Genomic DNA, 14545 nt, shown 5'->3' with positions numbered 1-14545 from the left:
TGAGAGGTGTGCTCCAGGAGAGGGACAAAGCTGTGTGGCCCTTCCCTCCGCCAGCAATGCCAGCAGCTCTTCCCATCCGGCTGTGGATTAAAGGAGCCTGGGTAAGTGCCCAGGCGGAATAAAGCCTGCAAACATCCTGGGGACGTGCCTCTCCTTGGCAGGAAGACGAGAGAGGGTGAGGGTGGCGGCTCCAGTCTCCCTGAGCTGCGTCCTCCCCCACCCAACCCCCTGCCCTAAAAGAGCTGTCGCGTCCCTTCTGCTCAGGACCAGCCCTGCCACTGGGCAGCTGTGTGCCCTGAACACGTCACTTCATTGCTGCCCCGCCCACCTGTCAAATGTGGCTGACAGGAAGACCTAGCTCATGGCAGTAAAGGAGCTCAGGCTTGCCCTGTATCTGCACGGTGCTTGGACACATCAGGTGTTCAATACTCTTTCTCATGATTGGTATGCTGAATGCTTAAGTCACCATCACCCGAACACCACTCCTCTGACCCTCCAGACCAGGTTAGATGCCAGCCTTGCTTCAAATGACTTACAATCTTCCCCTGGAGACACTGACCTTCCCAAGGTCAGGCACCAGGCCTGTTCACATCACTGCAGTATCCCCAGTGGACAGTGCACAGAATGATGCTGGCGTGTATGATGACTCTGAATATGTAGGGATTTGGTTTTTTTGGACTGACTTTGTGTGGCAACTTTACTTAAAAATCGCCATCAGATTTCACCCAGGCTAATAAATAAAATGGATCCCCATGTGGATCCCCCTGCCCTTCCTTCAGCTCCCTTGCCCTGACGCTTGAGTGGAGGGCATACGTGAGAAAATAAAGCCTGCGTTCAGATCAGGCCACAGGCTGACAGAACAGCTAAAAGGGGGTTTTAGTTCCACTTCAGCAGGGGACCCACGGACAGGTCCCAACAGAGTGAGCAAGGACTTCACAGGGCCTTTTATTCAGCGGCAGCATCACAGCAAAAGGTGTAAGGAGACCCTGGAGCAGCTGCTGGGACCTGGGGCCCCCAGTTCCAAGCACCGTCTCCAGGCAAGGCAAGGATGGGCACTGGGGGAGGCAAATGGGCAGCTGGGAAGGGACCCCCAACATGGTGGGCTGAATCAGCAGTCCCCGTGGAACTGCTTCTCCCCTGGGGTCTGCCCTGGAGGGCGTGTGGCCCAAACCCGCTAAATCAAGAATTCCCCACATCCCAGGTCCCAGGAAACAGCACCCACCCCAGTGCTCCAAACTTGTTGCCTGACCTGGGGAGACCATGGCCTTGGCCCCTGGGGAGGACCCTTGTTGCTTGGAGGCTGGTCCAGTGGATTGGGGGTTATTGCCAATGCCTGGGGGTGATTTCTGAGGACCCCATCAGGAATGGAAGGAGGACCCTGAGTACGAGCCCAGTGTCACAGATTCAGAAATCTACACTAGGAAAACAACGCCCGTTCCTGCGCTGCAGAGCTCCTCCCATATGCCCCCCCTCAACCACCCTGAGATTCCCAAGAGACCCTCAGAATGTGTGTCCAGTGTCCCCACATCAGAGGGAAAGCATCTGGGGACAGGGGGAGACAGAGTGCCTGACTTAACCACATGGCTCTTACGAAAATCCTTTTACAGGGACCCACACATCCACCATCACACTTGGCAATCATTTCTAAACCACTGCCCATTTATGGAACAATCACTCAAAAAGCATAGCAAACTTAGGCCCTGGGAGGTCCCCCAGCTTTTACTTTTTAACTAATTCTAACTAGTCACACAGGTTTCTCAACAATGGCTCAGCTGAATTCCTTTGACGAAAACAGGAGGAACTCTAGTGTATTCTGCGTGCATTTATTCTTTCAACAAGGATTTCAGGCATATGCCTACTACGTGCAAGGTGTGTGCTGTCTCTCTTTACAGTGTTTCTGTACCTCTGAAATACAGATTCCTAGCCTAACTCCAGCCCTGCTGGTATCGGTCTACAAGAACTTGCCTTTCCCATGCCTTTTCCTCTCTGCTTCTTACATAGGACACAAGGCACCTGATTAATATCAGGGAGCAGCGAGCTCCAGGCAGCTGAAGAGCTGGGGCAGTGGCATCCGGGTCCAATGCTCTGGAAGGTGCGTGCCTCCCTTGACCATCAGGTTCTATTAAGAGACGGGTCGGGGCTTCCCTGGTGGCTCGGTGGTTGAGAGTCTGCCTGCCGACGCAGGGGACACGGGTTCACGCCCCGGTCCAGGAAGATCCCACATGCTGCGGAGCGGCTGGGCCCGTGAGCCATGGCCGCTGAGCCTGTGCGTCCGGAGCCTGTGCTCCGCAATGGGAGAGGCCACAGCAGTGAGAGGACCGAGTACCGCCAAAAAAAAAAAAAGAGACGGGTCAGTCATTTCTCCCTGCCAAGGTGGTGTCGGGTAGAGCCTCTCACACCACACAGAGTCCCGAATGCTGGCAGTACTCCTGTTCCCAACCTTGAGGCGGTTCTCCTTCCTACTGAAGCCTTGTTTATGCTAGACCCTAGACTGGCTGTAGCGTGTCACTCATGTTGTGAACTGCAGCTCCACGGAAAATCTGGGCCACTGATGAGTGAAAACTTCTGGTGAAAATCATGAACAACAACATTTGGTAATAATAACAACACCTACAGTAAGTTTCAGGAAATGAACCAAGCTCTTTACCTTAACTATCTCATTTCATCTTCATTGACAACCCTATGAGTTAGGGGTTGTAACACTGTCCCTTTTACACAGGCAGGAAAAATTGAGACTCTGATAATTTAATTATCTTGTCAAGGGTCACACAGATTGTACAAGTAGGTACTGAGATTTAAACCCAAGTGCTGCGGACTTCCCTGGCGGTCCAGGGGTTAAGACTCTGTGCTTCCACTGCAGGGGACACGGGTTCGATCCCTGGTTGGGGTACTAAGATCCCACATGCCTTGTGGTGTGGCCAAGAAAAAACACAAAAAACAAACAAGACCCAAGTGCTCTGACTCTATAGCCTGCACTCTTAATCACGGGAAACTCAGTAACTGGATATTTATTACCTTCATCCCTGTACATAGAAGACCACCTTGGGAAGCAAGAGTCATCACGATCCGAAAATTTAACCCATGAACTGAGCACTTATAAAATCAGTGCCTACTCAAATACCGCTCTCCATTTAACATCCGGTCCAGCCCATAACATTTCAAGTCGACAACCGCCTGGGTTGGTTGGATGTCTTCGCACTCGGCAAAGCGATGCAAGTACAACACACGTCATCTCAAGGGGAAATAGCTAATGTTCTAAACGCTGCAGGATTTCAGGAAGTCGGTGAAAGGGATGCTGAGGATTACTACTCAAGTCACACCCGAGGAGTGGTGGAGTCCCCCGGCTAACAAGTAAGGAGAAGATCCAGCAGGCTGAAGAAGAGACAACAGGTTCTTCACAACAGGAGAACTTCAGTGACAACAGGGATCAGATGAGGCCCTTGGGAACCTGGCAAAGCTCTCTCCAATATCTGGCAAAAATGACCTTCCTTATGCATCTGCTGGGAAAGTCAAGTGAGAAGAGAAAGCTGTCCCGATTGCTAATGTGAATTGCGTTAAAATAATTACACAAAAAATAGATCAACGCTTTATTTGTACTGAGAATTGGGGCACAGCTGCAACTACAACTTAAATTTTGTTAAACACGACATAAAGTCTGCTTATCATCCAAACTTTCTGTTCTGTTTCTCAAAATAAAATCTTTTTTCCCCAATATCTACTACAACATTGATCTCCATTTTAATTAGTTTCTCTTCTAAGTGCAATCTCTCCTTGGAATAGGAACCCCTGCGACGCTTTTCGTCAAGCCCTCCCTGCTTCCTGCTGGAGGAGACCCATTGCGAAGGGCTGAGCGATAATGCCTTTGCCTCAGAGATGCAGAGAGCTGCTCACTCTTCAAAGAACTCTCCCATCTACTGTTTCACCAGATGCCTTCAAGAACTCCAGGAATGAAGGAAACTGTATACTGTTACTCCACACGTGTATGTCCACTTTGTAGTTTATGAAACTCTGATCACTTCTATGATCTCACCTTGACTGACAGGAAAATTCTGCCAGGCAAAAGTAACACTCCCATATTACAGATGAGGAACTGCGGTTCAGATCTAAAGAACATGCCAGAGGCCCCGTAACTCACCGGTGGCAGCCTTAGGACTGGAACCCAGCTTTAAACCGCTTATTCTTTCCCATGGGATACCTGCCTCTCTCAAGCTTAGAAGAACAAATGAAAACTCTGCTGGCTAGTGAACAGGTTTTCAGGCCAATGAAGTCTTTTGAGAAACTATCTGACTTAAAACACCCAGACATATCTCCTTGCCTTTCACATAAATAGCCCACAGTCTTTAAGCAGAACAGTGATAACGAACATACTTCCACTGCTTTATCATGACTGTTCTAGCTGGAAGATGAGTACCAGAGGAACTCTTAATTCAAAAGCTTAGGATGCAGGGGTCTTGCAAACCACTGCTGCGACCCACTGCACGATAGCTTCTTGTCCGTTACAGGCAGAGGTAGCAGTGTTCTCGAATTCCTAACTGAGCCAGGGGAGAAGCACATGAATTATTAAGAAATGCCATCAGTGGAAGACTGAGTCTCCTACTGGGGTGCTGGGAGGACCTCTGAGGTCTGAACCTCTGAGGACAAGGAGGAAACACACCAGGTGACCCACATCTTTGCAACCAGCTGTGTGCTGCTGCCGACCAGCAGCATGGCTCCGTGACCTTGGGCAAGTTGCCTCCCCCTTTGAGGCTCAGTTTTCCTCATCTCTAAAATGGGGATCAACACTCACACTGTTGTGAAAAGCACGTGAGATAATGTGAGATACACAGTTAGCACAGTGCCTGCTTCTTAGTAAACACTCAAAACAGAGACTGTCATGCCCAGAGTCAAGTGCCGGGCACGTGATAGCACTCAATAAATGTTAGGTCCCTCCATCAGGAAGGTACTTCTGTGTCCCCTAGCAATACCTTCAATACCATGAAGGGTTTGTCCAAACAGAAGAGGGGACTAAAGTTGGTCAAGTATGGGCTGGAAGCCTCATCTGTACAGTGGGAAGTTCATGTAGAGCCCCGGGGCAGGGTGGGAAGCTTAGGGCTGGGGAAGTGGTTATAGGACAAGAATGCCAAGCTTCCAGGAGGCGGTCAGTCCTTGGAGGGCGTAAACAGAAGGAATCACTTAGCAGTGGAATTGAAAACTCCCTTTGCTCCCTGCCTGGGCCCTGACACAGGTACTTGGCAGTGGGCCCTTGAATAAGCTCCATTGCCTGGGGGATGACAGTGCTCAGGAGCTCCACAATAGCGCCCTCAATCCACACGCAACACAGTCTGCTCTCGGTCACGTTTGCATCCTCTCGTTCTCTGCTCAGGAATTTCCGAGGGCTTCCCACCCACCACTTACAGGTTTCCTCAGCTGAGTCTCCAAGGCTCTTCTTCATTTACCCTATTTTTTTTTTTTAAAAGATGTTGGGGGTAGGAGTTTATTAATTTATTTATTTTGGCTGTGTTGGGTTTTCGTTTCTGTGCGAGGGCTTTCTCTAGTTGTGGCAAGCGGGGGCCACTCTTCATCGCGGTGCGCCGGCCTCTCACTATCACGGCCTCTCTTGTTGCGGAGCACAGGCTCCAGACGCGCAGGCTCAGTAGTTGTGGCTCACGGGCCTAGTTGCTCTGCGGCATGTGGGATCCTCCCAGACCAGGGCTCGAACCTGTGTTCCCTGCATTAGCAGGCAGACTCTCAACCACTGTGCCACCAGGGAAGCCCCATTTACCCTTTGAGTTCTCTCCCCTTCCACGAGTCCCCTTCTCCATGCAACAAAAACTAGTCACTGTGTCCCTTCCTGCCTCAGTGCCTTCACCTTTGAAAGCCTTCCACGACCTCTCGGGACACCGGCGACCGCATCAGTTTCGGCCTTTCTAAAACCTACAAAACCTTCAGTGCCTCCACCAAGTCCACAGGAATCTCCCTCTGCTTGAACCAACTGAACCCCAAGTCTAATTTCACCTTGTGCATCACTGGCTGGCCTGTAAGTGCCTGGGAAGCAAGGGGATGTGCCACCTGCCTCTGTGATTCACCCACAGCACCTAACATTGTGACTCGGACCCAGCCAAGTGCCTGGCCAAGTGCCTGCCTAGCTGCGGATGCCCTGATTCTTGCTTAGTAACTCTTCCTTCCATAGTCCCTGTCCTAGGTGAGCTCCATCAGCTCCAGACCTATTACCCTGATCTGCACGTTTTCCCTCTCCCTCCTTCTGTTCCATACAATTCAGAAGAAAACCAGGCCAGCTGGACTGGAGCTGTGTCTGATCTCCCCCACGTCTGAAAGTCACTCAGCGCGACTCATGTGGAGGGGGCCATTCCACGGTCTCATGAAGCACTTGGACCCAGGGTCCTGGGGACAGGGAGCTGCTTCCCGTATAACGGGACATTACATAGGTTGGTGTCTGGCCCCAGCAGGGAGCAGCATGGCCGTGAACTATGAGGTGGTCACATTAACTAAGAACACCTACTCCGCGCCCACCTGGAAAAAAGGGGTGGGCTCAGTTGCTGCCAGCAAGAGATGACGAGGGCTTTCTTCTGCTGCCTGTGGGGTGAATCGCCAGGTCCTCTTCATGGCTCCCTTAAGAAGGGGTCAGGGGAGGAGCTGGCTGGCCAAGCCCCTGGCAGGGGTGTATCTGACGATGACACCTTCCTTTTTCCCCAACCCAGTTTTCATCAGCACAAGACACCTGCACCCCTTTGAAGAGGAATGGATCTTCTCTGCCACTGAAAGGTCAGCCACCTGGAGGGAAGGAGATGAAAACCACCTCCCCAGGTTTAGATCTGAAGCATCCCAGCCTTTGATGGTTAAGATGAGAGGTGGGGATTGAAATCTGGGTCTCCCTGACTGAGACATCAGTAATAGCCGACAGCAGGATGTGTTCACGCCTGGTGCTGAGCTGGAGGGATTTCTCTGTCAGCACTGTCCTAGGATCCATCATCCGTGGAGCCCTGTGCCGACTAAGAGGGCTCAATAAAAGCTAAGTAAATGCCGGGCCTCTGAAGGATGCATGCTCTACTGGCCCTACCCCGGAGGGCTCGCACCCATGCAAGGCTGCCACTTCCCTTCCCTCCGTCTCTGCCTGGTCAGCACCTCTGCATCCTGCAGCTCTTAGCCCAGGCACCCCTGATGAGGACACATCCCAGGGCCCGCCAGCCCACCCACCAGAACCTGAAACTCTCTACTGTTACAGCTGCTACATTAGTTGTTTTGTGCGTCTTTGATGATTGCACTGTGGTCTCCCGGTGAGCTTCGTAAGGGCAGGGATGTGTCTGCTTTTCTCGCCTGGTCTCTCTGGCTCCTTCCGTCATAGCAGTTATGGAGGAAGCTCTCAAGAGAGCACAGACTCTGGGGCTAGACTGCCTGAGGTCTGATTACAGCTCTGTCACACACTAGCTGTGGGACCTAGGCAAGTAACTTAACCTTTCCATGCCTGAGTTTCCTTACTTATAAAATGAGGGTAAGAGTAGTACCTACTAGGTACCCAAGAGAAATTTAAACTTATATATACGCAAAAGCTTGTAAATGAATGTCCACAGCAGCATTATTCATAATAGACAAAAAGTAGGGGCTTCCCTGGTGGCGCAGTGGTTGAGAGTCTGCCTGCCAATGCAGGGCACATGGGTTCGAGCCCTGGTCTGGGAGGATCCCACATGCCGCGGAGCAACTGGGCCCGTGAGCCACAACTACTGAGCCTGCGCGTCTGGAGCCTGTGCTCTGCAACGAGAGGCCGCGACAGCGAGAGGCCTGCGCACCGCGATGAAGAGTGGCCCCGCTTGCCGCAACTGGAGAAAGCCCTCGCACAGAAACGTAGACCCAACACAGCCAAAAGTAAATAAATAAATTAAAATTTTTTAAAAAAAGTAGAAATAAGCCAACTATCCATCAACTGATGAATGAATAAACAAAATGTGGTATATCCATACAGTGGAATATTATTTGGCAATAAAAAGGAATTAAGTGCTGACATAGTACTTAACAACATGGATGAACCTTGAAAACGTTAAGTGAAAGAAGCCAGACACAAAAAGCCACATATGGTTCCATTTATATGAAATGTCCAAAACAGATAAAGCCATAGAGACAGAAAGTAAATTAGTGGCTTCCTAGGGCTGGGAATAAGGGTGGGAAGAAATTGAGGGGGTGATGGCTAAGGGGAGCTGGGTTCCTTTTGGGGGTGATAAAAATGTTCTAAAAGTGACTGTGGTGATGATGGTGGCAAAACTCTGTGGATACACTGAAAGTCATGTAATTGCATATTTTAAACAGGTGAGTTGTACGGCATTTGATTACATCTCAATAAAGCTGTTTAAAAAATCATAGCACCTATCTCATAGTACTGCTATAAGGACTAAATTAAATGTATTGTTTGTGAAAGTGTTATCTAAACTGACTACGTAATAACTAGTACTCATTGAACCCTGACTGCACACTAAGCACTTAACAAACAGTACACTATTTCAAGCTCACAGCCCACGGAGGGAAGTACTCACCCACTTTACAGATGAGGAAACTGAGGCTCACAGAGATTAAGTAACTCACCTAAGGTGACATGGCTGGTAAGTGGCAGAAGCAGGCAAAACCCGTGTGCTGAACCATCACGTACAGACAGAACAACGTTCCCCAAACCCTGGGGTTCCCTGGATTTGAAGTGGGAACCACTTGGCAAAAACAAACATTCTCCCTCGCATCAAATGAGAGCACCCCCCTATTCGTTTGCATCCTCTCCCCCTAGGCAGCTAGTTGTGGGGTAGCTCCCTCCTTCCCCAGGTCCCAGGACACTCCACCCCAGCCCCAACCCTCTCTTCTGGGGGAATCTGGTTTTTACCAGGAGACCAGCTGACATGCTCTGCTTCTCCCCTCTCAAAGTGTCCTCACACCTGCAGAGGGTCAAGGCTTCCCTGGATCCCTTCGTCCCTACGACGGCCAGGACTGGTTTCTTAGCACCTCTCAACATTTTTAATACGGGAAAAATCTCTTCCAATTCATACTTTTTAAATCTTAAAAAAAAAAAAAATTAAACAAGATCCTGCCACGTCCCTGTCACAGGCTTTTCAGTGGCTTTTTAGAACAAAAGTCATACTCTTGCCCAGGCCTGAAGACCCCTCACGTCTGGCCGCCCTACCTCCTCTAGCTCCTAGCACTTTTTTCAAGGCTCCCCTACTCCAGCCATCCTGCACATTCTGACTCACGCCAGGAATCGCTCCTCCTCTAACCGTATGGCTGGCTTCCTGGGTTTCCAGATCCCAGTTTCACTGTCCCCTTCCCAGAGAGGCCTTATCTGACCGAGCCATCTTAATTAGATGTTTATTCTCCACCAGGGCACCACTTTTATTTCCTTCAGGGTACTTAGGACAATGGGCAATTATGTGTTTGTTTCTTTGTTTAGTCATTTAATTTCTGTCCCCCTAACCCCCCATGATGCACACTAGACTACAAGATCCATGTGAGCGAGGACCAGACCTGCACCATAGGTGCTTAACATAGATTTCACGGTTTTTTGACCTTGGCCTTCACCATGAGCCGTTGCTGACATTTGGGGCCAGATAATTCTTCATTGTAGGGGAAGATGGTACTATGCATTGTAGGATGTTTACCAGCATCCTTGGTTTCTAACCATCGATGCACCCTGCCAGTTGTGACAACCAAAAGAGTCTCCAGACGTTGCCAAATGTGCCCTGGGGCGGGTGGGAAAGGAGTTGTCAAAATGTTCCCCAGTTACGAACCACTGATGTATCTGCTGAAACGTCAACAGATGTTTACTTTTTCAAAAGTAAAGAAAAAATAATTCATCTCAAGCGCCATATGGTTTGAAAGTGGGGTGTATGGGTACTCAGCAGGGCTGTTCACCACCACGTGTAAGAGTGGAGGGGGAGAGGAAAGTTACAAGGTTGGGGCTTTGCAGGACCCCAACGATCTCACCACCATCCACTGGTGTAGGTGGTTGGGATGCTGATAAGGGGACTGTAGGGTGATGCTCCCTTTTCTTAGGATGCCACCCCAAACCCTGCATAACTCAAGGTTACCTATCTGGGTGACAAGTTCTAACTGTGGTCATGGTGCATGAGAAATAGCAATGTGCTGTCAAACATGATGAGGAATAATGGCGAATATTTGTTGAGCACGTACACCATGTTGTTTAACACTAGGACCGACCTGTGGTGGGCATCATCGCCTTCTCAACGCACAGGAGAAACGAAAGCGCAGATCGATTTGGTATCTTGCCCTCCAGGCTCAAGGTGTGAAGTGAAGGTGCAGGGATTTGAACCCACTTGGTTTACTTCCAGCTGTCTTGCAATAACTACTAATCTATATGAATTTCCCAGCAAGTCAGAACACTAACTGCACAATCACAACGATGAGTTTCATCTTCATTCCCTACAGCTGAGTCAGTGTCTAAACACGCAGGAAGGGTGTTCTGGGGCAGAGGCTCAGCACCTTTTGAACTGGGGTCCTGAGCAGGTGGGAGAACACGAAGTGTTGTTTTTAAGAATAAGAATGTGCCCTGGCTCTTCTACTGGACCCCAGATTCCAGAAGCAGAGATGGCTGACCACAGTGGAAAGGCCTTTGGAAGTCGCCTACTGCTGAGGTCTCAAACTGGGATCTGTTTGAGAATATATGGGGTATAAGGGATGCACGTATCCAGGCAGGCTGGCTACAGCAGGAGGGGGCAGCAAAGGCACGGGTGCATACACCAAGGTTCAATGCAAGACTCCACTTGAAGAAATGGCTCCATGGCTAAAACACGTTTGAAAACCCCTGATAAGAGTCCAGTGTCCTTGGTTTATAGATAAGGAAACCGAGGACCAGAGAGGAAAAGTGATTCGCTATAAGCAACACAGACTTCCCTGGTCTCCTAGGGGGGAGGAAATCAAGGACTCTGCAGGTGGACAAAACTGTGTTCGAATCCTGGTTCTGTCACTTAATTAAGTTCTCTAAGCCTCAGTTTAGTAATTGGAGAAATGAGAGTAATCATACCTTCCTCATCAAATTTGTAAACAATTAAATGAACAGATGTGAAGTGCTAGGGAGACTGTAAGTGGTCAGGGGCTGGCAGTCAGGGCAAGTTGTAGAGGGCAGAGTGGTTAGAACAGAGGTTTGGGAGCTCCTAGATGGATCTGTGTTCACATCCTGGCACTTCCACCCCCAGCTGTATGGACGGATATAGGCAGATCTTTCAATTCTTTGAGTCCTAATTCCTCATCTGTCTAACTGGCATAGTAATTCCTCACTTACAGGTGTGTTGGGAGGACCAGATCATATAAAGCAAGCGAAGTGCCTAGCACATTTCCTGGGGCCATAACAGATGCTCAGCAAACACCTGCTATTATCGTCAGCCCACCTTTTGCCTTCTGTGGCACCTCATTTGGGAAACCACTGCTGAGATGTTCTGCGAGTGCCCAGGGAGCACGCCCCCTGCAACCTCACCTCCTCCAGGCCATGCGACGCCAAGGAGTCTTGGAAGGCGCACCTGTACCAGTGAAAGCAGGTCTGGGTGATGAGTGGAGCATGACTCAGAAGCTCCTACCTAGCAGCTCCCTCAGAAAGAATGTGTTGCGGGATTGCCCCTTTTATCTCGCTTTTTGGGGAGAAAAAATATAAAGGCAAGAACTTCAAGGTCAGGTTCACTTCCCTGCAGACTCCTCCCGGGCTGAAGTGAAATTTCAAGAATGCAGCCTCTGGGCCCAGTTTACATTCCCACCCTCTCTGGTATCCAGGATACCAGAGGGACCTGTTGCGTTGCATCCCACCAATCAGCCTCCTTGGTCACATCCTGCTGGGGGCGGGGCCCACCACTGCCTCTTGGGAGAAGCATCACGGCTTAGCAGGATGCTCAGCCATTCATTTGTCCAACATAAAAGTTCAGCGCTTACTGCAGCCAGGCCCTGGGGATAGAGTCTTATGGAAAAACAGCCGGAGCCCCTGCTCTCGGGGAGCTCGAGGCGGAGAAGAGAGTGAGTCACACGACTAACGTGAGCAGGTCTACGAAGCAGCTGCACTCACTGGCATGAGACTGTCTGTGGGGGGCCTGAACCACTCAGCAATATTAGAGGAGGCTCCCTTGAGTAAGTGAGGATTAAGCACAGGGCTGAAGGGCAAGTAGGCGTTAAAAGGTGAAGCAAGGAGGGAAGAAGATTCCAGGTAGAGGGACTAGCGTTTGCAAAGACTCTGTCATGCACAGAGTTGCCAGGCCTTTGGAGACCTGTGGTCAGAGTACAGTGGGGGACGGAGGGGAGGGGGGCAGGATGGGGCAGGAGAGGCAAAGTCAGGGTCAGTCCTTATGTCCTATGTGCCATGTTAGAGCATCAAAGTGGTTTTTTTTTTTTTTTCCTTTTTGGTACACGGGCCTCTCACTGTTGTGGCCTCTCCCGTTGCGGAGCACAGCCTCCGACGTGCAGGCTCAGTGGCCATGGCCCACGGACCCAGCCGCTCCGCGGCGGCATGTGGGATCTTCCCGGACAGGGGCACGAACCCGTGTCCCCTACATCGGCAGGTGGACTCTCAACCACTGCGCCACCAGGGAAGCCCCAAAGTGTTTTTAACGCAAGGGATGGCATGATCAGATTGAATTTCTGTAAGAACCTTGTATTCAGATGATCTTGAAGAGTCGAGTGAGAAGGGAAGAGAAAAAGCAGGTTTATCAGTTAGGGAACCTTAGTAGCCATGTCAAAGTCCCCAAAATGATGGATCTGGGCTGATGGGGAGATGGGGGGAGCTGTCCTCTTCCCACATGTCCCTCTCCTTCTGGAAAGCCCTGGCGGCCACACCAGCACTGAGCTCGGCCTTTGTAGACTGACATCACTTCAGAGCAGCCTCTCTGGGTTGCAAAGGTCACAGAGGTGCTGCCCATCGTTAGGAATCTGATAAACCTACACCTGGCTTTGCATCAAGATCACTCCAGGGAGGAGAAGCCTTTTTCCCCGGGGGGTGGGTTCATAGCATTGAGGGTACATTCTCAGACTTAAAGGCTCTAAAGAGATGATCAAGGATTGTAATGACATACACATTTCTCAGGTCCCTCTAGTGCAAAATGGACACCCCCTACAACTCCAGAAGGGAGAAGAGGGTCTGCAGAAGTTTGATGCCATATACACAGGAGAGGTGCTCAGAAAACATCTGAGGAAGGAATGGGGACAGAAAAGAGGGGAAGGCAACAAGACAGTTAATTAGTTAGTTACTTAGTAATATCTTTGAAGCCCTGATGAGCCTCAGGGAATTCTTGGTCTCACAGATGCGGAGATGCTGGATGGCTTTCTGCCTGGCTAGATAGATAACCAAACGTGGCTGCCTGGCCCCTGGGGTCCCACCCCCAGAGATTAGGAGGTCAGGAGGTCTGAGATGTGGCTTGAGACTCCAAAGGTACTGCCAATAATTTTTTTTAACAAAAGTAAAAAAAAAAAAAAAATCAGAGAAAATATAATGAAAAGTATTTTTTAAAAAATCCAAAACGAACAAAAAAACTATCAGCAAATACAGGCAACAAGAACCTTTCCCCTCTTCACCCATGGATGCAAGCCCCTAAAATAACAGGAAAGTTAAGATTTCCTTCTCAGTTATATGTGAAATCTACAAAGAAAAAAAAAAAAGCTTATAGATGTAAAGAACAGATTGGTAGCTGCCTGGGATGGGGTCGAGGGGTTGGTGGATCTGGTAAAGGAAGCCAAAAGGTACAAGCTTCCAGTTATAAAATAAGGCAGTCAAAGGGGTATAATGTTCAGCATGGTGACTACAGTTAACCATACTATATTTGCATATTTAAAAGTTGCTAAGGGCTTCCCTGGTGGCGCAGTGGTTGAGAATCTGCCAGCTAATGCAGGGGACACGGGTTTGAGCCCTGGTCTGGGAAGATCTCACATGCCACGGAGCAACTGGGCCCGTGAGCCACAACTACTGAGCCCGCGCGTCTGGAGCTTGTGCTCCGCAACAAGAGAGGCCGCAACAGTGGAGAGGCCCGTGCACCGCGATGAAGAGTGGCGCCCGCTCGCCGCAACTAGAGAAAGCCCATGAAGACCCAACACAGCCAAAAATAAATTAATTAATTAATTAAAAAGAAAAAAAAACGTTGCTAAGAAAGCAGATCTTAATTTTCGTATTGAAGTATAGTCAATTTACAATGTGTTAGCCGCTGGTGTACAGCAAGTGATTCAGCTGTACACATATAAACACATAGTTTTTCATATTCTTTTCCATTATAGGTTATTACAAGACATTAAATACAGTTCCCTGTATTTACTTACTATACAGTAAGTTCTTGTTTTTATCTATTTTATATATAGTAGTTTGTGAGAGTAGAACTTAAAAGCCCTCATCACAAGCAAAAAAAAACAACCTGTAACTACGTATGGGGACAGATGTTAACTAGACTTATTGCGGTGATCATTTCATGATACATACAAATACTGAGCCACTATGTTATACACCTAAAACCAATATAATGTTATATGTCAATTACCCTCAATTAAAAATAAAAAAGATTTCCCGTGTGTCCTTCCAGAAATATTTTCATGGACATAC

General features: G+C 49.3%; 1 protein-coding gene across 1 annotated transcript in view; it reads right to left on the bottom strand.

Annotated features, from left to right (window-relative positions):
- The window catches only part of WWC1 (WW and C2 domain containing 1), a 152667-nt gene that overhangs the window by 100513 nt on the left and 37609 nt on the right, over window positions 1-14545 (bottom strand). The window lies entirely within an intron of this gene.

This window comes from Phocoena phocoena, chromosome 3 (assembly GCF_963924675.1).
Source record: "Phocoena phocoena chromosome 3, mPhoPho1.1, whole genome shotgun sequence".
Classification (NCBI taxonomy): Eukaryota; Metazoa; Chordata; class Mammalia; order Artiodactyla; family Phocoenidae; genus Phocoena; species Phocoena phocoena.
Note: the sequence above shows the minus strand (reverse complement) of the source record. Positions and strands in the feature narration are given on the sequence as shown.